The sequence below is a fragment of the Phalangium opilio genome, unplaced genomic scaffold (genome assembly GCF_054372755.1).
Source record: "Phalangium opilio isolate 3A_F unplaced genomic scaffold, DU_Popi_V2 ptg000225l_1, whole genome shotgun sequence".
In the NCBI taxonomy this organism is placed as follows: domain Eukaryota; kingdom Metazoa; phylum Arthropoda; class Arachnida; order Opiliones; family Phalangiidae; genus Phalangium; species Phalangium opilio.
The window spans coordinates 673,304-689,954 of record NW_028324219.1 but is presented as its reverse complement, the minus strand read 5'-3'; the positions used below and the strand labels follow the sequence as shown (position 1 = coordinate 689,954).

The 16,651-nt window shown below is 43.0% G+C and overlaps 64 non-coding genes across 64 annotated transcripts; all 64 read left to right on the top strand.

Moving 5' to 3' along the window:
- The first annotated feature begins 84 nt into the window (after positions 1 to 84).
- Positions 85 to 166, top strand: TRNAS-GCU (transfer RNA serine (anticodon GCU)). Its single transcript has one exon. It is a non-coding gene; the product is annotated as a tRNA-Ser (tRNA).
- Positions 167 to 227: 61 nt separating this feature from the next.
- On the top strand, positions 228 to 309 carry TRNAS-GCU (transfer RNA serine (anticodon GCU)). The gene has a single exon. It is a non-coding gene; the product is annotated as a tRNA-Ser (tRNA).
- A 61-nt stretch (positions 310 to 370) lies between these two features.
- TRNAS-GCU (transfer RNA serine (anticodon GCU)) lies at positions 371 to 452 on the top strand. The gene has a single exon. It is a non-coding gene; the product is annotated as a tRNA-Ser (tRNA).
- Positions 453 to 513: 61 nt separating this feature from the next.
- On the top strand, positions 514 to 595 carry TRNAS-GCU (transfer RNA serine (anticodon GCU)). Its single transcript has one exon. It is a non-coding gene; the product is annotated as a tRNA-Ser (tRNA).
- Positions 596 to 656: 61 nt separating this feature from the next.
- On the top strand, positions 657 to 738 carry TRNAS-GCU (transfer RNA serine (anticodon GCU)). Its single transcript has one exon. It is a non-coding gene; the product is annotated as a tRNA-Ser (tRNA).
- Positions 739 to 799: 61 nt separating this feature from the next.
- TRNAS-GCU (transfer RNA serine (anticodon GCU)) lies at positions 800 to 881 on the top strand. The gene has a single exon. It is a non-coding gene; the product is annotated as a tRNA-Ser (tRNA).
- A 61-nt stretch (positions 882 to 942) lies between these two features.
- Positions 943 to 1,024, top strand: TRNAS-GCU (transfer RNA serine (anticodon GCU)). Its single transcript has one exon. It is a non-coding gene; the product is annotated as a tRNA-Ser (tRNA).
- A 61-nt stretch (positions 1,025 to 1,085) lies between these two features.
- TRNAS-GCU (transfer RNA serine (anticodon GCU)) lies at positions 1,086 to 1,167 on the top strand. Its single transcript has one exon. It is a non-coding gene; the product is annotated as a tRNA-Ser (tRNA).
- A 61-nt stretch (positions 1,168 to 1,228) lies between these two features.
- On the top strand, positions 1,229 to 1,310 carry TRNAS-GCU (transfer RNA serine (anticodon GCU)). Its single transcript has one exon. It is a non-coding gene; the product is annotated as a tRNA-Ser (tRNA).
- A 204-nt stretch (positions 1,311 to 1,514) lies between these two features.
- On the top strand, positions 1,515 to 1,596 carry TRNAS-GCU (transfer RNA serine (anticodon GCU)). Its single transcript has one exon. It is a non-coding gene; the product is annotated as a tRNA-Ser (tRNA).
- Positions 1,597 to 1,657: 61 nt separating this feature from the next.
- TRNAS-GCU (transfer RNA serine (anticodon GCU)) lies at positions 1,658 to 1,739 on the top strand. Its single transcript has one exon. It is a non-coding gene; the product is annotated as a tRNA-Ser (tRNA).
- Positions 1,740 to 1,942: 203 nt separating this feature from the next.
- TRNAS-GCU (transfer RNA serine (anticodon GCU)) lies at positions 1,943 to 2,024 on the top strand. The gene has a single exon. It is a non-coding gene; the product is annotated as a tRNA-Ser (tRNA).
- A 61-nt stretch (positions 2,025 to 2,085) lies between these two features.
- TRNAS-GCU (transfer RNA serine (anticodon GCU)) lies at positions 2,086 to 2,167 on the top strand. Its single transcript has one exon. It is a non-coding gene; the product is annotated as a tRNA-Ser (tRNA).
- A 203-nt stretch (positions 2,168 to 2,370) lies between these two features.
- Positions 2,371 to 2,452, top strand: TRNAS-GCU (transfer RNA serine (anticodon GCU)). Its single transcript has one exon. It is a non-coding gene; the product is annotated as a tRNA-Ser (tRNA).
- A 61-nt stretch (positions 2,453 to 2,513) lies between these two features.
- Positions 2,514 to 2,595, top strand: TRNAS-GCU (transfer RNA serine (anticodon GCU)). Its single transcript has one exon. It is a non-coding gene; the product is annotated as a tRNA-Ser (tRNA).
- A 61-nt stretch (positions 2,596 to 2,656) lies between these two features.
- TRNAS-GCU (transfer RNA serine (anticodon GCU)) lies at positions 2,657 to 2,738 on the top strand. Its single transcript has one exon. It is a non-coding gene; the product is annotated as a tRNA-Ser (tRNA).
- A 203-nt stretch (positions 2,739 to 2,941) lies between these two features.
- TRNAS-GCU (transfer RNA serine (anticodon GCU)) lies at positions 2,942 to 3,023 on the top strand. The gene has a single exon. It is a non-coding gene; the product is annotated as a tRNA-Ser (tRNA).
- Positions 3,024 to 3,084: 61 nt separating this feature from the next.
- Positions 3,085 to 3,166, top strand: TRNAS-GCU (transfer RNA serine (anticodon GCU)). Its single transcript has one exon. It is a non-coding gene; the product is annotated as a tRNA-Ser (tRNA).
- Positions 3,167 to 3,369: 203 nt separating this feature from the next.
- Positions 3,370 to 3,451, top strand: TRNAS-GCU (transfer RNA serine (anticodon GCU)). The gene has a single exon. It is a non-coding gene; the product is annotated as a tRNA-Ser (tRNA).
- Positions 3,452 to 3,512: 61 nt separating this feature from the next.
- Positions 3,513 to 3,594, top strand: TRNAS-GCU (transfer RNA serine (anticodon GCU)). The gene has a single exon. It is a non-coding gene; the product is annotated as a tRNA-Ser (tRNA).
- Positions 3,595 to 3,655: 61 nt separating this feature from the next.
- TRNAS-GCU (transfer RNA serine (anticodon GCU)) lies at positions 3,656 to 3,737 on the top strand. The gene has a single exon. It is a non-coding gene; the product is annotated as a tRNA-Ser (tRNA).
- Positions 3,738 to 3,798: 61 nt separating this feature from the next.
- On the top strand, positions 3,799 to 3,880 carry TRNAS-GCU (transfer RNA serine (anticodon GCU)). Its single transcript has one exon. It is a non-coding gene; the product is annotated as a tRNA-Ser (tRNA).
- Positions 3,881 to 3,941: 61 nt separating this feature from the next.
- Positions 3,942 to 4,023, top strand: TRNAS-GCU (transfer RNA serine (anticodon GCU)). The gene has a single exon. It is a non-coding gene; the product is annotated as a tRNA-Ser (tRNA).
- A 61-nt stretch (positions 4,024 to 4,084) lies between these two features.
- On the top strand, positions 4,085 to 4,166 carry TRNAS-GCU (transfer RNA serine (anticodon GCU)). The gene has a single exon. It is a non-coding gene; the product is annotated as a tRNA-Ser (tRNA).
- A 203-nt stretch (positions 4,167 to 4,369) lies between these two features.
- TRNAS-GCU (transfer RNA serine (anticodon GCU)) lies at positions 4,370 to 4,451 on the top strand. Its single transcript has one exon. It is a non-coding gene; the product is annotated as a tRNA-Ser (tRNA).
- Positions 4,452 to 4,512: 61 nt separating this feature from the next.
- Positions 4,513 to 4,594, top strand: TRNAS-GCU (transfer RNA serine (anticodon GCU)). The gene has a single exon. It is a non-coding gene; the product is annotated as a tRNA-Ser (tRNA).
- A 203-nt stretch (positions 4,595 to 4,797) lies between these two features.
- On the top strand, positions 4,798 to 4,879 carry TRNAS-GCU (transfer RNA serine (anticodon GCU)). The gene has a single exon. It is a non-coding gene; the product is annotated as a tRNA-Ser (tRNA).
- A 61-nt stretch (positions 4,880 to 4,940) lies between these two features.
- On the top strand, positions 4,941 to 5,022 carry TRNAS-GCU (transfer RNA serine (anticodon GCU)). Its single transcript has one exon. It is a non-coding gene; the product is annotated as a tRNA-Ser (tRNA).
- Positions 5,023 to 5,083: 61 nt separating this feature from the next.
- On the top strand, positions 5,084 to 5,165 carry TRNAS-GCU (transfer RNA serine (anticodon GCU)). Its single transcript has one exon. It is a non-coding gene; the product is annotated as a tRNA-Ser (tRNA).
- Positions 5,166 to 5,368: 203 nt separating this feature from the next.
- TRNAS-GCU (transfer RNA serine (anticodon GCU)) lies at positions 5,369 to 5,450 on the top strand. The gene has a single exon. It is a non-coding gene; the product is annotated as a tRNA-Ser (tRNA).
- Positions 5,451 to 5,511: 61 nt separating this feature from the next.
- On the top strand, positions 5,512 to 5,593 carry TRNAS-GCU (transfer RNA serine (anticodon GCU)). Its single transcript has one exon. It is a non-coding gene; the product is annotated as a tRNA-Ser (tRNA).
- A 62-nt stretch (positions 5,594 to 5,655) lies between these two features.
- Positions 5,656 to 5,737, top strand: TRNAS-GCU (transfer RNA serine (anticodon GCU)). The gene has a single exon. It is a non-coding gene; the product is annotated as a tRNA-Ser (tRNA).
- Positions 5,738 to 5,798: 61 nt separating this feature from the next.
- On the top strand, positions 5,799 to 5,880 carry TRNAS-GCU (transfer RNA serine (anticodon GCU)). Its single transcript has one exon. It is a non-coding gene; the product is annotated as a tRNA-Ser (tRNA).
- Positions 5,881 to 5,941: 61 nt separating this feature from the next.
- Positions 5,942 to 6,023, top strand: TRNAS-GCU (transfer RNA serine (anticodon GCU)). Its single transcript has one exon. It is a non-coding gene; the product is annotated as a tRNA-Ser (tRNA).
- Positions 6,024 to 6,227: 204 nt separating this feature from the next.
- On the top strand, positions 6,228 to 6,309 carry TRNAC-GCA (transfer RNA cysteine (anticodon GCA)). Its single transcript has one exon. It is a non-coding gene; the product is annotated as a tRNA-Cys (tRNA).
- Positions 6,310 to 6,513: 204 nt separating this feature from the next.
- TRNAS-GCU (transfer RNA serine (anticodon GCU)) lies at positions 6,514 to 6,595 on the top strand. The gene has a single exon. It is a non-coding gene; the product is annotated as a tRNA-Ser (tRNA).
- Positions 6,596 to 6,653: 58 nt separating this feature from the next.
- TRNAS-GCU (transfer RNA serine (anticodon GCU)) lies at positions 6,654 to 6,738 on the top strand. The gene has a single exon. It is a non-coding gene; the product is annotated as a tRNA-Ser (tRNA).
- A 61-nt stretch (positions 6,739 to 6,799) lies between these two features.
- Positions 6,800 to 6,881, top strand: TRNAS-GCU (transfer RNA serine (anticodon GCU)). Its single transcript has one exon. It is a non-coding gene; the product is annotated as a tRNA-Ser (tRNA).
- A 203-nt stretch (positions 6,882 to 7,084) lies between these two features.
- Positions 7,085 to 7,166, top strand: TRNAS-GCU (transfer RNA serine (anticodon GCU)). The gene has a single exon. It is a non-coding gene; the product is annotated as a tRNA-Ser (tRNA).
- Positions 7,167 to 7,370: 204 nt separating this feature from the next.
- TRNAS-GCU (transfer RNA serine (anticodon GCU)) lies at positions 7,371 to 7,452 on the top strand. The gene has a single exon. It is a non-coding gene; the product is annotated as a tRNA-Ser (tRNA).
- A 61-nt stretch (positions 7,453 to 7,513) lies between these two features.
- Positions 7,514 to 7,595, top strand: TRNAS-GCU (transfer RNA serine (anticodon GCU)). The gene has a single exon. It is a non-coding gene; the product is annotated as a tRNA-Ser (tRNA).
- Positions 7,596 to 7,942: 347 nt separating this feature from the next.
- On the top strand, positions 7,943 to 8,024 carry TRNAS-GCU (transfer RNA serine (anticodon GCU)). Its single transcript has one exon. It is a non-coding gene; the product is annotated as a tRNA-Ser (tRNA).
- Positions 8,025 to 8,227: 203 nt separating this feature from the next.
- Positions 8,228 to 8,309, top strand: TRNAS-GCU (transfer RNA serine (anticodon GCU)). The gene has a single exon. It is a non-coding gene; the product is annotated as a tRNA-Ser (tRNA).
- A 61-nt stretch (positions 8,310 to 8,370) lies between these two features.
- TRNAS-GCU (transfer RNA serine (anticodon GCU)) lies at positions 8,371 to 8,452 on the top strand. The gene has a single exon. It is a non-coding gene; the product is annotated as a tRNA-Ser (tRNA).
- Positions 8,453 to 8,656: 204 nt separating this feature from the next.
- TRNAS-GCU (transfer RNA serine (anticodon GCU)) lies at positions 8,657 to 8,738 on the top strand. Its single transcript has one exon. It is a non-coding gene; the product is annotated as a tRNA-Ser (tRNA).
- A 203-nt stretch (positions 8,739 to 8,941) lies between these two features.
- TRNAS-GCU (transfer RNA serine (anticodon GCU)) lies at positions 8,942 to 9,023 on the top strand. Its single transcript has one exon. It is a non-coding gene; the product is annotated as a tRNA-Ser (tRNA).
- A 61-nt stretch (positions 9,024 to 9,084) lies between these two features.
- Positions 9,085 to 9,166, top strand: TRNAS-GCU (transfer RNA serine (anticodon GCU)). Its single transcript has one exon. It is a non-coding gene; the product is annotated as a tRNA-Ser (tRNA).
- Positions 9,167 to 9,227: 61 nt separating this feature from the next.
- TRNAS-GCU (transfer RNA serine (anticodon GCU)) lies at positions 9,228 to 9,309 on the top strand. The gene has a single exon. It is a non-coding gene; the product is annotated as a tRNA-Ser (tRNA).
- Positions 9,310 to 9,513: 204 nt separating this feature from the next.
- Positions 9,514 to 9,595, top strand: TRNAS-GCU (transfer RNA serine (anticodon GCU)). Its single transcript has one exon. It is a non-coding gene; the product is annotated as a tRNA-Ser (tRNA).
- A 203-nt stretch (positions 9,596 to 9,798) lies between these two features.
- On the top strand, positions 9,799 to 9,880 carry TRNAS-GCU (transfer RNA serine (anticodon GCU)). The gene has a single exon. It is a non-coding gene; the product is annotated as a tRNA-Ser (tRNA).
- Positions 9,881 to 9,941: 61 nt separating this feature from the next.
- TRNAS-GCU (transfer RNA serine (anticodon GCU)) lies at positions 9,942 to 10,023 on the top strand. The gene has a single exon. It is a non-coding gene; the product is annotated as a tRNA-Ser (tRNA).
- A 61-nt stretch (positions 10,024 to 10,084) lies between these two features.
- On the top strand, positions 10,085 to 10,166 carry TRNAS-GCU (transfer RNA serine (anticodon GCU)). The gene has a single exon. It is a non-coding gene; the product is annotated as a tRNA-Ser (tRNA).
- Positions 10,167 to 10,370: 204 nt separating this feature from the next.
- Positions 10,371 to 10,452, top strand: TRNAS-GCU (transfer RNA serine (anticodon GCU)). Its single transcript has one exon. It is a non-coding gene; the product is annotated as a tRNA-Ser (tRNA).
- Positions 10,453 to 10,513: 61 nt separating this feature from the next.
- Positions 10,514 to 10,595, top strand: TRNAS-GCU (transfer RNA serine (anticodon GCU)). Its single transcript has one exon. It is a non-coding gene; the product is annotated as a tRNA-Ser (tRNA).
- Positions 10,596 to 10,656: 61 nt separating this feature from the next.
- On the top strand, positions 10,657 to 10,738 carry TRNAS-GCU (transfer RNA serine (anticodon GCU)). Its single transcript has one exon. It is a non-coding gene; the product is annotated as a tRNA-Ser (tRNA).
- Positions 10,739 to 10,799: 61 nt separating this feature from the next.
- On the top strand, positions 10,800 to 10,881 carry TRNAS-GCU (transfer RNA serine (anticodon GCU)). The gene has a single exon. It is a non-coding gene; the product is annotated as a tRNA-Ser (tRNA).
- Positions 10,882 to 15,125: 4,244 nt separating this feature from the next.
- Positions 15,126 to 15,207, top strand: TRNAS-GCU (transfer RNA serine (anticodon GCU)). The gene has a single exon. It is a non-coding gene; the product is annotated as a tRNA-Ser (tRNA).
- A 61-nt stretch (positions 15,208 to 15,268) lies between these two features.
- Positions 15,269 to 15,350, top strand: TRNAS-GCU (transfer RNA serine (anticodon GCU)). The gene has a single exon. It is a non-coding gene; the product is annotated as a tRNA-Ser (tRNA).
- Positions 15,351 to 15,411: 61 nt separating this feature from the next.
- On the top strand, positions 15,412 to 15,493 carry TRNAS-GCU (transfer RNA serine (anticodon GCU)). Its single transcript has one exon. It is a non-coding gene; the product is annotated as a tRNA-Ser (tRNA).
- A 203-nt stretch (positions 15,494 to 15,696) lies between these two features.
- On the top strand, positions 15,697 to 15,778 carry TRNAS-GCU (transfer RNA serine (anticodon GCU)). Its single transcript has one exon. It is a non-coding gene; the product is annotated as a tRNA-Ser (tRNA).
- Positions 15,779 to 15,839: 61 nt separating this feature from the next.
- Positions 15,840 to 15,921, top strand: TRNAS-GCU (transfer RNA serine (anticodon GCU)). Its single transcript has one exon. It is a non-coding gene; the product is annotated as a tRNA-Ser (tRNA).
- Positions 15,922 to 15,982: 61 nt separating this feature from the next.
- TRNAS-GCU (transfer RNA serine (anticodon GCU)) lies at positions 15,983 to 16,064 on the top strand. Its single transcript has one exon. It is a non-coding gene; the product is annotated as a tRNA-Ser (tRNA).
- Positions 16,065 to 16,268: 204 nt separating this feature from the next.
- TRNAS-GCU (transfer RNA serine (anticodon GCU)) lies at positions 16,269 to 16,350 on the top strand. Its single transcript has one exon. It is a non-coding gene; the product is annotated as a tRNA-Ser (tRNA).
- A 203-nt stretch (positions 16,351 to 16,553) lies between these two features.
- TRNAS-GCU (transfer RNA serine (anticodon GCU)) lies at positions 16,554 to 16,635 on the top strand. The gene has a single exon. It is a non-coding gene; the product is annotated as a tRNA-Ser (tRNA).
- Positions 16,636 to 16,651: the final 16 nt, after the last annotated feature.

The window sequence follows — 16,651 nt, the reverse complement described above, 5'->3', positions numbered from 1 at the left end:
CGAGTTCGAATCTCGAATCCGTCGTTTTAACCGGATGTTTTACTCCCAAATTCAGACGAAATGATTAAACCAGTTTTAATCGAGGACGGGGTGGCCGAGTGGTCAAGGCGATGGACTGCTAATCCGTTGGGCTCTGCCCGCGCGAGTTCGAATCTCGCTTCCGTCGTTTTAACCGGATTGTTTTAATCAAAAATTCAGGCGAAATTATTAAACCAGATTTAATCAAGGACGGGGTGGCCGAGTGGTTAAGGCGATGGACTGCTAATCCATTGGGCTCTGCCCGCGCGAGTTCGAATCTCGCTTCCGTCGTTTTAACCGGATTGTTTTAATCAAAAATTCAGGCGAAATTATTAAACCAGATTTAATCAAGGACGGGGTGGCCGAGTGGTTAAGGCGATGGACTGCTAATCCATTGGGCTCTGCCCGCGCGAGATCGAATCTCGCCTCCGTCGTTTAATCCGTTTTGTTTTGAACACAAATGCAGTCAAAGTGATTAAACTCTTTTAAATCGATGAAGGAAAGGCCGAGTGGTTAAGGCGATGGACCGCTAATCCATTGGGCTTTGCCCGCGCGAGTTCGAACCTCACTTCCGTCGTTTTAACCGGATTGTTTTAATCAAAAATTCAGACGAAATGATTAAACCAGTTTTAATCGAGGACGGGGTGGCCGAGTGGTTAAGGCGATGGACTGCTAATCCGTTGGGCTCTGCCCGCGCGAGTTCGAATCTCGCCCCCGTCGTTTTAACCAGATTGTTTTAATCAAAAATTCAGGCGAAATTATTAAACCAGATTTAATCAAGGACGGGGTGGTTGAGTGGTTAAGGCGATGGACTGCTAATCCATTGGGCTCTGCCCGCGCGAGATCGAATCTCGCCTCCGTCGTTTAATCCGTTTTGTTTTGAACACAAATGCAGTCAAAGTGATTAAACTCTTTTAAATCGATGAAGGAAAGGCCGAGTGGTTAAGGCGATGGACCGCTAATCCATTGGGCTTTGCCCGCGCGAGTTCGAATCTCGCTTCCGTCGTTTTAACCGGATTGTTTTAATCAAAAATTCAGGCGAAATTATTAAACCAGATTTAATCAAGGACGGGGTGGCCGAGTGGTTAAGGCGATGGACTGCTAATCCATTGGGCTCTGCCCGCGCGAGTTCGAATCTCGCTTCCGTCGTTTTAACCGGATTGTTTTAATCAAAAATTCAGGCGAAATTATTAAACCAGATTTAATCAAGGACGGGGTGGCCGAGTGGTTAAGGCGATGGACTGCTAATCCATTGGGCTCTGCCCGCGCGAGATCGAATCTCGCCTCCGTCGTTTAATCCGTTTTGTTTTGAACACAAATGCAGTCAAAGTGATTAAACTCTTTTAAATCGATGAAGGAAAGGCCGAGTGGTTAAGGCGATGGACCGCTAATCCATTTTGCTTTGCCCGCGCGAGTTCGAACCTCACTTCCGTCGTTTTAACCGGATTGTTTTAATCAAAAATTCAGACGAAATGATTAAACCAGTTTTAATCGAGGACGGGGTGGCCGAGTGGTTAAGGCGATGGACTGCTAATCCGTTGGGCTCTGCCCGCGCGAGTTCGAATCTCGCCCCCGTCGTTTTAACCAGATTGTTTTAATCAAAAATTCAGGCGAAATTATTAAACCAGATTTAATCAAGGACGGGGTGGTTGAGTGGTTAAGGCGATGGACTGCTAATCCATTGGGCTCTGCCCGCGGGAGTTCGAATCTCGCCTCCGTCGTTTAATCCGTTTTGTTTTGAACACAAATGCAGACAAAGTGATTAAACTCTCTTAAATCGATGAAGGAATGGTCGAGTGGTTAAGGCGATGAACCGCTAATCCAATGGGCTCTGCCCGCGCGAGTTCGAATCTCGAATCCGTCGTTTTAACCGGATGTTTTACTCCCAAATTCAGACGAAATGATTAAACCAGTTTTAATCGAGGACGGGGTGGCCGAGTGGTTAAGGCGATGGACTGCTAATCCGTTGGGCTCTGCCCGCGCGAGTTCGAATCTCGCCCCCGTCGTTTTAACCAGATTGTTTTAATCAAAAATTCAGGCGAAATTATTAAACCAGATTTAATCAAGGACGGGGTGGCCGAGTGGTTAAGGCGATGGACTGCTAATCCATTGGGCTCTGCCCGCGCGAGTTCGAATCTCGCCTCCGTCGTTTAATCCGTTTTGTTTTGAACGCAAATGCAGTCAAAGTGATTAAACTCTCTTAAATCGATGAAGGAATGGTCGAGTGGTTAAGGCGATGAACCGCTAATCCAATGGGCTCTGCCCGCGCGAGTTCGAATCTCGAATCCGTCGTTTTAACCGGATGTTTTACTCCCAAATTCAGACGAAATGATTAAACCAGTTTTAATCGAGGACGGGGTGGCCGAGTGGTTAAGGCGATGGACTGCTAATCTGTTGGGCTCTGCCCGCGCGAGTTCGAATCTCGCCCCCGTCGTTTTAACCGGATTGTTTTAATCAAAAATTCAGGCGAAATTATTAAACCAGAATTAATCAAGGACGGGGTGGCCGAGTGGTTAAGGCGATGGACTGCTAATCCGTTGGGCTCTGCCCGCGCGAGTTCGAACCTCACTTCCGTCGTTTTAACCGGATTGTTTTAATCAAAAATTCAGACGAAATGATTAAACCAGTTTTAATCGAGGACGGGGTGGCCGAGTGGTTAAGGCGATGGACTGCTAATCCATTGGGCTCTGCCCGCGGGAGTTCGAATCTCGCCTCCGTCGTTTAATCCGTTTTGTTTTGAACACAAATGCAGTCAAAGTGATTAAACTCTCTTAAATCGATGAAGGAATGGTCGAGTGGTTAAGGCGATGAACCGCTAATCCAATGGGCTCTGCCCGCGCGAGTTCGAATCTCGAATCCGTCGTTTTAACCGGATGTTTTACTCCCAAATTCAGACGAAATGATTAAACCAGTTTTAATCGAGGACGGGGTGGCCGAGTGGTTAAGGCGATGGACTGCTAATCCGTTGTGCTCTGCCCGCGCGAGTTCGAATCTCGCCCCCGTCGTTTTAACCAGATTGTTTTAATCAAAAATTCAGGCGAAATTATTAAACCAGAATTAATCAAGGACGGGGTGGCCGAGTGGTTAAGGCGATGGACTGCTAATCCATTGGGCTCTGCCCGCGCGAGTTCGAATCTCGCCTCCGTCGTTTAATCCGTTTTGTTTTGAACACAAATGCAGTCAAAGTGATTAAACTCTCTTAAATCGATGAAGGAATGGTCGAGTGGTTAAGGCGATGAACCGCTAATCCAATGGGCTCTGCCCGCGCGAGTTCGAATCTCGAATCCGTCGTTTTAACCGGATGTTTTACTCCCAAATTCAGACGAAATGATTAAACCAGTTTTAATCGAGGACGGGGTGGCCGAGTGGTTAAGGCTATGGACTGCTAATCCGTTGGGCTCTGCCCGCGCGAGTTCGAATCTCGCTTCCGTCGTTTTAACCGGATTGTTTTAATCAAAAATTCAGGCGAAATTATTAAACCAGATTTAATCAAGGACGGGGTGGCCGAGTGGTTAAGGCGATGGACTGCTAATCCATTGGGCTCTGCCCGCGCGAGTTCGAATCTCGCTTCCGTCGTTTTAACCGGATTGTTTTAATCAAAAATTCAGGCGAAATTATTAAACCAGATTTAATCAAGGACGGGGTGGCCGAGTGGTTAAGGCGATGGACTGCTAAAACATTGGGCTCTGCTCGCGCGAGATCGAATCTCGCCTCCGTCGTTTAATCCGTTTTGTTTTGAACACAAATGCAGTCAAAGTGATTAAACTCTTTTAAATCGATGAAGGAAAGGCCGAGTGGTTAAGGCGATGGACCGCTAATCCATTGGGCTTTGCCCGCGCGAGTTCGAACCTCACTTCCGTCGTTTTAACCGGATTGTTTTAATCAAAAATTCAGACGAAATGATTAAACCAGTTTTAATCGAGGACGGGGTGGCCGAGTGGTTAAGGCGATGGACTGCTAATCCGTTGGGCTCTGCCCGCGCGAGTTCGAATCTCGCCCCCGTCGTTTTAACCAGATTGTTTTAATCAAAAATTCAGGCGAAATTATTAAACCAGATTTAATCAAGGACGGGGTGGTTGAGTGGTTAAGGCGATGGACTGCTAATCCATTGGGCTCTGCCCGCGGGAGTTCGAATCTCGCCTCCGTCGTTTAATCCGTTTTGTTTTGAACACAAATGCAGACAAAGTGATTAAACTCTCTTAAATCGATGAAGGAATGGTCGAGTGGTTAAGGCGATGAACCGCTAATCCAATGGGCTCTGCCCGCGCGAGTTCGAATCTCGAATCCGTCGTTTTAACCGGATGTTTTACTCCCAAATTCAGACGAAATGATTAAACCAGTTTTAATCGAGGACGGGGTGGCCGAGTGGTTAAGGCGATGGACTGCTAATCCGTTGGGCTCTGCCCGCGCGAGTTCGAATCTCGCCCCCGTCGTTTTAACCAGATTGTTTTAATCAAAAATTCAGGCGAAATTATTAAACCAGATTTAATCAAGGACGGGGTGGCCGAGTGGTTAAGGCGATGGACTGCTAATCCATTGGGCTCTGCCCGCGCGAGTTCGAATCTCGCCTCCGTCGTTTAATCCGTTTTGTTTTGAACGCAAATGCAGTCAAAGTGATTAAACTCTCTTAAATCGATGAAGGAATGGTCGAGTGGTTAAGGCGATGAACCGCTAATCCAATGGGCTCTGCCCGCGCGAGTTCGAATCTCGAATCCGTCGTTTTAACCGGATGTTTTACTCCCAAATTCAGACGAAATGATTAAACCAGTTTTAATCGAGGACGGGGTGGCCGAGTGGTTAAGGCGATGGACTGCTAATCCATTGGGCTCTGCCCGCGCGAGTTCGAATCTCGCCCCCGTCGTTTTAACCGGATTGTTTTAATCAAAAATTCAGGCGAAATTATTAAACCAGAATTAATCAAGGACGGGGTGGCCGAGTGGTTAAGGCGATGGACTGCTAATCCGTTGGGCTCTGCCCGCGCGAGTTCGAACCTCACTTCCGTCGTTTTAACCGGATTGTTTTAATCAAAAATTCAGACGAAATGATTAAACCAGTTCTAATCGAGGACGGGGTGGCCGAGTGGTTAAGGCGATGGACTGCTAATCCATTGGGCTCTGCCCGCGGGAGTTCGAATCTCGCCTCCGTCGTTTAATCCGTTTTGTTTTGAACACAAATGCAGTCAAAGTGATTAAACTCTCTTTTATCGATGAAGGAATGGTCGAGTGGTTAAGGCGATGAACCGCTAATCCAATGGGCTCTGCCCGCGCGAGTTCGAATCTCGAATCCGTCGTTTTAACCGGATGTTTTACTCCCAAATTCAGACGAAATGATTAAACCAGTTTTAGTCGAGGACGGGGTGGCCGAGTGGTTAAGGCGATGGACTGCTAATCCGTTGGGCTCTGCCCGCGCGAGTTCGAATCTCGGTTCCGTTGTTTTAACCGGATTGTTTTAATCAAAAATTCAGGCGAAATTATTAAACCAGATTTAATCAAGGACGGGGTGGCCGAGTGGTTAAGGCGATGGACTGCTAATCCATTGGGCTCTGCCCTCGCGAGTTCGAATCTCGCCTCCGTCGTTTTATCCGTTTTGTTTTGAACACAAATGCAGTCAAAGTGATTAAACTCTTTTAAAATCGATGAAGGAAAGGCCGAGTGGTTAAGGCGATGGACCGCTAATCCATTGGGCTTTGCCCGCGCGAGTTCGAACCTCACTTCCGTCGTTTTAACCGGATTGTTTTAATCAAAAATTCAGACGAAATGATTAAACCAGTTTAAATCGAGGACGGGGTGGCTGAGTGGTTAAGGCGATGGACTGCTAATCCGTTGGGCTCTGCCCGCGCGAGTTCGAATCTCGCCTCCGTCGTTTTAACCAGATTGTTTTAATCAAAAATTCAGGCGAAATTATTAAACCAGATTTAATCAAGGACGGGGTGGCCGAGTGGTTAAGGCGATGGACTGCTAATCCGTTGGGCTCTGCCCGCGCGAGTTCGAATCTCGCCTCCGTCGTTTAATCCGTTTTGTTTTGAACACAAATGCAGTCAAAGTGATTAAACTCTCTTAAATCGACGAAGGAATGGTCGAGTGGTTAAGGCGATGAACCGCTAATCCAATGGGCTCTGCCCGCGCGAGTTCGAATCTCGAATACGTCGTTTTAACCGGATTGTTTTAATCAAAAATTCAGGCGAAAAGATTAAACAAGTTTTAATCAAGGACGGGGTGGCCGAGTGGTTAAGGCGATGGTCTGCAAAGCCATTGGGCTCTGCCCGCGCGAGTTCGTATCTCGCCTCCGTCGTTTTTTCCGTTTTGTTTTGAACACAAATGCAGTCAAAGTGATTAAACTCTTTTAAATCGATAAAGGAATGGCCGAGTGGTTAAGGAGATGGACCGCTAATACATTGGGCTTTGCCCGCGCGAGTTCGAACCTCACTTCCGTCGTTTTAACCGGATTGTTTTAATCAAAAATTCAGGCGAAATGATTAAACCGGTTTTAATCGAGGACGGGGTGGCCGAGTGGTTAAGGCGATGGACTGCTAATCCATTGGGCTCTGCCCGAGCGAGTTCGAATCTCGCCTCCGTCGTTTTTTCCGTTTGGTTTTGAACACAAATGCAGTCAAAGTGATTAAACTCTCTTAAATCGATGCAGGAATGGCCGAGTGGTTAAGGCGATGGACCGCTAATCCGTTGGGCTCTGCCCGCGCGAGTTCGAATCTCGCCTCCGTCGTTTTAACCAGATTGTTTTAATCAAAAATTCAGGCAAAATTATTAAACCAGTTTTAATCAAGGACGGGGTGGCCGAGTGGTTAAGGCGATGGACTGCTAATCCATTGGGCTCTGCCCGAGCGAGTTCGAATCTCGCCTCCGTCGTTTTTTCCGTTTGGTTTTGAACACAAATGCAGTCAAAGTGATTAAACTCTCTTAAATCGATGAAGGAATGGCCGAGTGGTTAAGGCGATGGACCGCTAATCCAATGGGCTCGGCCCGCGCGAGTTCGAATCTCGAATCCGTCGATTTAACCGGATGTTTTACTCACAAATTCAGTCGAAATTATTTTACCAGTTTTATTCGAGGACGGGGTGGCTGAGTGGTTAAGGCGATGGACTGCTAATCCGTTGGGCTCTGCCCGCGATAGTTCGAATCTCGCCTCCGTCGTTTTATCCGTTTTGTTTTGAACACAAATGCAGTCAAAATGATTAAACTCTTTTCAATCGATGAAGGAATGGCCGAGTGATTGAGGCGTTGGACCGCTAATCCATTGGGCTCTGCCCGCGCGAGTTCGAATCTCGCCTCCGTCGTTTTATCCGTTTTGTTTTGAACACAAATGCAGTCAAAGTGATTAAACTCTCTTAAATCGATGAAGGAATGGCCGAGTGGTTAAGGCGATGGACTGCTAATCCGTTGGGCTCTGCCCGCGCGAGTTAGAATCTCGCTTCCGTCGTTTTAACCGGATTGTTTTAATCAAAAATTCAGGCGAAATTATTAAACCAGTTTTAATCAAGGACGGGGTGGCCGAGTGGTTAGGGCGATGGACTGCTAATCCATTGGGCTCTGCCGGCGCGAGTTCGAATCTCGCCTCCGTCGTTTTATCCGTTTTGTTTTGAACACAAATGCAGTTTAAGTGATTAAACTCTCTTAAATCGATGAAGGAATGGCCGAGTGGTTAAGGCGATGGACCGCTAATCCAATGGGCTCTGCCCGCGCGAGTTTGAATCTCGAATCCGTCGTTTTATCCGTTTTGTTTTGAACACAAATGCAGTCAAAGTGATTAAACTCTTTTAAATCGATGAAGGAATGGCCGAGTGGTTAAGGAGATGGACCGCTAATCCATTGGGATTTGCCCGTGCGAGTTCGAACCTCACTTCCGTCGTTTTAACCGGATTGTTTTAATCAAAAATTCAGGCGAAATGATTAAACCGGTTTTAATCGAGGACGGGGTGGCCGAGTGGTTAAGGCGATGGACTGCTGATCCGTTGGGCTCTGCCCGCGCGAGTTCGAATCTCGCCTCCGTCGTTTTATCCGTTTAGTTTTGAACACAAATTTATTTTAAGTGATTAAACTCTCTTAAATCGATGAAGGAATGGCCGAGTGGTTAAGGCGATGGACCGCTAATCCAATGGGCTCTGCCCGCGCGAGTTCGAATCTCGAATACGTCGTTTTAACCGGATGTTTTACTCACAAATTCAGTCGAAATGATTAAACCAGTTTCAATCGAGGACGGGGTGGCCGAGTGGTTAAGGCGATGGACCGCTAATCCATTGGGCTTTGCCCGCGCGAGTTCGAACCTCACTTCCGTCGTTTTATTCGGATTGTTTTAATCAAAAATTCAGGGGAAATGATTAAGCAAGTTTTAATCAAGGACGGGGTGGCCGAGTGGTTAAGGAGATGGACTGCTAATCCGTTGGGCTCTGCCCGCGCGAGTTCGAATCTCGCCTCCGTCGTTTTATCCGTTTTGTTTTGAACACAAATGCAGTTTAAGTGATTAAACTCTCTTAAATCGATGAAGGAATGGCCGAGTGGTTAAGGCGATGGACCGCTAATCCAATGGGCTCTGCCCGCGCGAGTTCGAATCTCGAACCCGTCGTTTTAACCGGATTGTTTTAATCAAAAATTCAGGCGAAATTATTAAACCAGTTTTAATCAAGGACGGGATGGCCGAGTGGTTAAGGCGATGGACTGCTAATCCATTGGGCTCTGCCCGCGCGAGTTCGAATCTCGCCTCCGTCGTTTTATCCGTTTTGTTTTGAACACAAATGCAGTTTAAGTGATTAAACTCTCTTAAATCGATGAAGGAATGGCCGAGTGGTTAAGGCGATGGACCGCTAATCCAATGGGCTCTGCCCGCGCGAGTTCGAATCTCGAATACGTCGTTTTAACCGGATGTTTTACTCACAAATTCAGTCGAAATGATTAAACCAGTTTCAATCGAGGACGGGGTGGCCGAGTGGTTAAGGCGATGGACCGCTAATCCATTGGGCTTTGCCCGCGCGAGTTCGAACCTCACTTCCGTCGTTTTAATCGGATTGTTTTAATCAAAAATTCAGGCGAAATGATTAAGCAAGTTTTAATCAAGGACGGGGTGGCCGAGTGGTTAAGGAGATGGACTGCTAATCCGTTGGGCTCTGCCCGCGCGAGTTCGAATCTCGCCTCCATCGTTTTAACCAGATTGTTTTAATCAAAAATTCAGGCGAAATTATTAAACCAGTTTTAATCAAGGACGGGGTGGCCGAGTGGTTAAGGCGATGGACTGCTAATCCATTGGGCTCTGCCCGCACGAGTTCAAATCTCGCCTCCGTCGTTTTATCCGTTTTGTTTTGAACACAAATGCAGTTTAAGTGATTAAACTCTCTTAAATCGATGAAGGAATGGCCGAGTGGTTAAGGCGATGGACCGCTAATCCAATGGGCTCTGCCCGCCCGGGTTCGAATCTCGAACCCGTCGTTTTAACCGGATTGTTTTAATCAAAAATTCAGGCGAAATTATTAAACCAGTTTTAATCAAGGACGGGATGGCCGAGTGGTTAAGGCGATGGACTGCTAATCCATTGGGCTCTGCCCGCGCGAGTTCGAATCTCGCCTCCGTCGTTTTATCCGTTTTGTTTTGAACACAAATGCAGTTTAAGTGATTAAACTCTCTTAAATCGATAAAGGAATGGCCGAGTGGTTAAGGCGATGGACCGCTAATCCAATGGGCTCTGCCCGCGCGAGTTCGAATCTCGAATCCGTCGTTTTAACCGGATGTTTTACTCACAAATTCAGTCGAAATGATTAAACCAGTTTCAATCGAGGACGGGGTGGCCGAGTGGTCAAGGCGATGGACCGCTAATCCATTGGGCTTTGCCCGCGCGAGTTCGAACCTCACTTCCGTCGTTTTAACCGGATTGTTTTAATCAAAAATTCAGGCGAAATGATTAAGCAAGTTTTAATCAAGGACGGGGTGGCCGAGTGGTTAAGGAGATGGACTGCTAATCCGTTGGGCTCTGCCCGCGCGAGTTCGAATCTCGCCTCCATCGTTTTAACCAGATTGTTTTAATCAAAAATTCAGGCGAAATTATTAAACCAGTTTTAATCAAGGACGGGGTGGCCGAGTGGTTAAGGCGATGGACTGCTAATCCATTGGGCTCTGCCCGCGCGAGTCCGAATCTCGCCTCCGTCGTTTTATCCGTTTTGTTTTGAACACAAATGCGGTTTAAGTGATTAAACTCTCTTAAATCGATGAAGGAATGGCCGAGTGGTTAAGGCGATGGACCGCTAATCCAATGGGCTCTGCCCGCGCGAGTTCGAATCTCGAACCCGTCGTTTTAACCGGATTGTTTTAATCAAAAATTCAGGCGAAATTATTAAACCAGTATTAATCAAGGACGGGGTGGCCGAGTGGTTAAGGCGATGGACTGCTAATCCATTGGGCTCTGCCCGCGCGAGTTAGAATCTCGCCTCCGTCGTTTTATCCGTTTTGTTTTGAACACAAATGCAGTCAAAGTGATTAAACTCTTTTAAATCGATGAAGGAATGGCCGAGTGGTTAAGGAGATGGACCGCTAATCCATTGGGCTTTGCCCGCGCGAGTTCGAACCTCACTTCCGTCGTTTTAACCGGATTGTTTTAATCAAAAATTCAGGCGAAATGATTAAACCGGTTTTAATCGAGGACGGGGTGGCCGAGTGGTTAAGGCGATGGACTGCTAATCCGTTGGGCTCTGCCCGCGCGAGTTCGAATCTCGCCTCCGTCGTTTTAACCGGATTGTTTTAATCAAAAATTCAGGCGAAATGATTAAACCGGTTTTAATCGAGGACGGGGTGGCCGAGTGGTTAAGGCGATGGACTGCTAATCCGTTGGGCTTTGCCCGCGCGAGTTCGAACCTCACTTCCGTCGTTTTAATCGGATTGTTTTAATCAAAAATTCAGACGAAATTATTATTATTATTATTATTAATTTATTGATGTCTATGTTACTCATAAATTTTCATACAAAAATGGTACATCTACCCTTTGCCACATGAGTGTAAGCTCGTGCGTGGCAGGGTTATGTATATAGTTATATTTAAATTAATGTAATTATTATAATTGTTATACTTGAATAATTTGGGGAACTTCGTACATCTTTTGATTAACCAGAAAGTAATTAATTGCTAATAAAATAGTACTTTCGTTAGACATTATTGAGAATAGAGGTTAGCGTGGAGTATTTGACTTCTATGAGCCATGCTATAATTTTTTTACGGTATATTTCTAGACTTTAGCACTTCTTTATATCATTATCTAATATGTTAAATAATTTCGGACCTAAATAAGAGGCATGTTTTTGACCTATGGTTTTACTAGTTTTGGGAATTAATAAATTACCCTTTGTCATAAATCTAGTGGTATAACTATTTGTATATTCCATATAATTTTTGCTCTTGTATGTATACAACAGTATTTCTTTTCCATATAAATGTTTGACAGAGAATACTTTAAACTCCTTATGAAGTAGTCGACTCGGGTAACGATAATCTCTCCTCAAGCATATACGTATAATTTTTCGTTGTAGAACTTCCAAAGGTTCTAAAATACTCTCGTATGTCCCTCCCCAGCCTATTATACCATATGATATAACGGACTGTATTAGGGCGTAATATATCCTCTTTAGCCATGGAAGTTCCAGAAAATTACGGACATTGTAGAATTTATACAAGCACGATCGTATTTTCTTTGTTACGTGACCTACATGATCTCTCCATCTTAGGTTACTGTCAATTATTATTCCTAGATATTTAATTTGGTTAACTTTTTCTATAATGAGACATTTTGCGGTGCAATTGTTGCAATCGTTACTGGCGTGGATTTTAATTTCATCTGGTAAGTTTTCTATCGTTCTTGAAGAGAAACAGATGTATTTAGTTTTGTTAGTATTTAGAGTTAGCAAGTTTTGGTTCAATTTCGTGTGGATTAAGTTCAAGTCCTTTTGTGCTTTCTCTATTACTTCCAGCCAAGTATTACCTTCAAATAATAAAGTGGTATCATCGGCAAAAGATATCAATTTGCCATGAATTTTTGTGTTACATAAGTCGTTTATATAAATTAGGAATAGCACCGGGCCAATGATTGTTCCCTGTGGTATTCCGAACCTCACAACGTGAGTATTACTTATCGTATTATTTATTTTCACAACTGTTTCTCTTCCGCTCAAGTAACTTTTAAACCAGTCTAGTGGTACCCCACGTACGCCAGCTTTCTCAAGTTTTTGAATGAGTATAGGATGGGAGACCGTATCGAAAGCTTTCCTTAAATCGAGGAATATACCGATAGATTTTTTGTTTTGGTCTATGGTCTTATATAATGTCTCCGTTACTTTTAGAATCGCGTCACTAGTGTTTAGACCTTTTCTAAAGCCATATTGGTTTGTAGAAAAATAATTGCATTTCTCTAAGAATTCTGTTAGTTGGTTCTTGATAATTTTTTCGTATATTTTTGAAATATTGCTAAGGAGAGATATCGGTCGGTAATTACCTAAGTCGGTCTTATCGCCCGATTTAAAGATCGGTACAACTATTGCTCTCTTGAGAATATTAGGAAAAACCCCATTTGTTAAGGATGTGTTTATAATATGCGATAGCGGAATTGCTATGAATTGTTTAAGTTTTTTTAAAGTTTTTATATCTATATCATCGTGACCTTTTGAATTAGAGTTTTTAAGGGTATCAATAACTTTTGTAATATCAACTGGAGTAATCGGCAAGAAAAATAACGATTTAGAGTTAGTGTCGCTGGAATCTAGAGTTATTGGCGTGTCTATAGTTTTCGACATTATGTCTTTGGCTAAATTTTCTCCAAGCGAGGAGAAATATTCATTAAAGGAGTCGGCTACTTCTAGAGGTTGATTATCACTTCTATAAATGTGGTTTTTATAGTTAATTTTATCAATTTGATTGGGTTGTTTATACTTATTTGTTGACTCATTTATAATTTTCCACATTTCTTTAGGATCTTGTTTACATTTGTCAATTTTATTTTTATAATAATCGTTTTTTACTAGTCTTATTATTTTCGTTAATTTATTTCGGTATTTTAGGTAATAATTTTTTAAATCAGTGTTAAACGGTTCTATTTTAGTTCTTTTTGCCAATGAGTCTCTTTTCCTAATTGAAATAATTAAAGAATAGGTTATCCAAGGTTTTAGTTTTTGTTGTTTATGCGAATAACTAATATATCTTTTATTTAAATTTAAATTGATGTGTTGTTGCAATGTTTTTACAAATAATTTCGACGCTTCATTTGGGTCTTTTTCTGAGAGGACATTGACCCATGTTTCTTTTTGTATATCATCGATAAGTTTGTTATAGTCAATTTCGTTTATTACTTTCTGTTTATTATGACTCTTTGTTTCGCGTGCACCAGATATATTAATTAAAACTGCGTAGTGATCAGTAATTTTAACTTCATGTATGACCGAAATTACTTCATTGTTCTTGTTCTGTTTTACAAATATATGGTCAATACATGATTTGGATGTAGGCGTCTCTCTAGTTGGACTATTAATACACGAGAAAAAACCTTTCTCGTATAGGGTAGTTAGATAATCGGAGACAGTTTGCTCTTCTGGGGTCAGTAAATCTATATTTAAGTCTCCTGTCCAGATCACGTTTCCTACGCTTATATCTCGTGATAATTTTGTATATAGGTCATCAATAAATTCCGTGACATTGTTACTTGGTGAACGGTAGCAACCAATTACTTTATAAATTATATTATTAGGCAATTTAACATCAACACATTTAACAGTTGCCCCGGAAATTTCTAGATTGTTTATGACGTAAGTTAAATCATTTTTTATATAGATAACTACCCCATCATTCCTATTTTGAAATACATTTGAAAAAACATGGCTATAACCTTTTATTGAAAATTCCGAATTTTCCCTGATTTGAAACGTCTCGGTTAGTACAATAACATCTAATGAAATTTTGATTGTTTCTAAATATATAACAAATTCATCAAAGTGCTTCCTCAAACTGCGAATATTTAGGTGAAAAACATTTAAACCATTTTTACTCAAATTATTTGAATTCAGGAGATTTTCTGGTAGAGATTTTAAATTAAAATTTTGAGATTCGTTAGTGAAATCAATCATATTGACCAGGGGAAGTTTTTTTATTGTTATTAGTACTTTTTTAAAGAGGTTTCAAGTCATCGAGAGTTTTTACTCTAATGGAGGGCATGTTATCAGCTTTCCTCAGGAATAATTTTCCATCATTTACCCAAACATACTTATAATTTTTATTTTTAGCTAATGATTTAGTTTCAAGAAGTAGTTTTTTGTTAATTAATGTTAATTGTTCATTGATATAGACTCTGTTATTTTGTAGCCCCGGGTCAATATCACTGCCCTTCAAATCTTTTTTAAGTCTTGCTTGTTTAAGCCAGTCACTCCTAATTTTTTTATTGCTAAATAATACTCGAATTATTGGTACTTGGTTTTTAGATCTAGATACACGATATGCCTCTATAATTTCATCATGATGATAGTTAACATTAATTGCCTTTGCTACTGCTTTTAGAATTTCATCCAATTTTTCATTTTTAGTAAGCTCAATACCCGTTATTTCTAAGTTATGGTTTAGGTTTTCTTGCTTTACTTCGTTTATCATAATTTCTTGGTTTTGAATTTTAATTGTTAGATCTGCATTTTTTAGCTTAAGAACATCATTATCTTTTTTTATCAAACATATCTCACTAGATAGAGACCCTAAGCTATCGCTAAAATCGTCAATTTTATCGGAGCAAAATTGGATTGATTTCTCAATGTCGTTAATTTTTGTTACTTGTACTTCTATGTCTGATATTTTATTGACTTTTACCTCAATATCTGCGATTTTATTTACTTTAGATTCAATATCCGTTATTTTAGATTCAATGTCCGTAATCTTGCTCAGTTTAGTTTCGATGTCTTTGATTTTGCTTACTTTTATTTCGATGTCGTCAATTTTTTTCATTTTTGAATGAATATCGCTTACTTGTTGAATTAATAGTCTTAAGTCGCTGCTGGGTAGTTCCTCTGTATCCTCTGTATTGGTGCTGTTTGGCCTATTAGTCGATGATTTACACATTTCGCACATGATTAAGCAAGTTTTAATCAAGGACGGGGTGGCCGAGTGGTTAAGGAGATGGACTGCTAATCCGTTGGGCTCTGCCCGCGCGAGTTCGAATCTCGCCTCCATCGTTTTAACCAGATGGTTTTAATCAAAAATTCAGGCGAAATTATTAAACCAGTTTTAATCAAGGACGGGGTGGCCGAGTGGTTAAGGCGATGGACTGCTAATCCATTGGGCTCTGCCCGCGCGAGTTCGAATCTCGAACCCGTCGTTTTAACCGGATTGTTTTAATCAAAAATTCAGGCGAAATTATTAAACCAGTTTTAATCAAGGACGGGATGGCCGAGTGGTTAAGGCGATGGACTGCTAATCCATTGGGCTCTGCCCGCGCGAGTTCGAATCTCGCCTCCGTCGTTTTATCCGTTTTGTTTTGAACACAAATGCAGTTTAAGTGATTAAACTCTCTTAAATCGATGAAGGAATGGCCGAGTGGTTAAGGCGATGGACCGCTAATCCAATGGGCTCTGCCCGCGCGAGTTCGAATCTCGAATACGTCGTTTTAACCGGATGTTTTACTCACAAATTCAGTCGAAATGATTAAACCAGTTTCAATCGAGGACGGGGTGGCCGAGTGGTTAAGGCGATGGACCGCTAATCCATTGGGCTTTGCCCGCGCGAGTTCGAACCTCACTTCCGTCGTTTTAATCGGATTGTTTTAATCAAAAATTCAGGCGAAATGATTAAGCAAGTTTTAATCAAGGACGGGGTGGCCGAGTGGTTAAGGAGATGGACTGCTAATCCGTTGGGCTCTGCCCGCGCGAGTTCGAATCTCGCCTCCATCGTTTTAACCAGATTGTTTTAATCAAAAATTCAGGCGAAATTATTAAACCAGTTTTAATCAAGGACGGGGTGGCCGAGTGGTTAAGGCGATGGACTGCTAATCCATTGGGCTCTGCCCGCACGAGTTCAAATCTCGCCTCCGTCGTTTTATCCGTTTTGTTTTGAACACAAATGCAGTTTAAGTGATTAAACTCTCTTAAATCGATGAAGGAATGGCCGAGTGGTTAAGGCGATGGACCGCTAATCCAATGGGCTCTGCCCGCCCGGGTTCGAATCTCGAACCCGTCGTTTTAACCGGATTGTTTTAATCAAAAATTCAGGCGAAATTATTAAACCAGTTTTAATCAAGGACGGGATGGCCGAGTGGTTAAGGCGATGGACTGCTAATCCATTGGGCTCTGCCCGCGCGAGTTCGAATCTCGCCTCCGTCGTTTTATCCGTTTTGTTTTGAACACAAATGCAGTTTAAGTGATTAAACTCTCTTAAATCGATAAAGGAATGGCCGAGTGGTTAAGGCGATGGACCGCTAATCCAATGGGCTCTGCCCGCGCGAGTTCGAATCTCGAATCCGTCGTTTTAACCGGATGTTTTACTCACAAATTCAGTCGAAATGATTAAACCAGTTTCAATCGAGGACGGGGTGGCCGAGTGGTCAAGGCGATGGACCGCTAATCCATTGGGCTTTGCCCGCGCGAGTTCGAACCTCACTTCCGTCGTTTTAACCGGATTGTT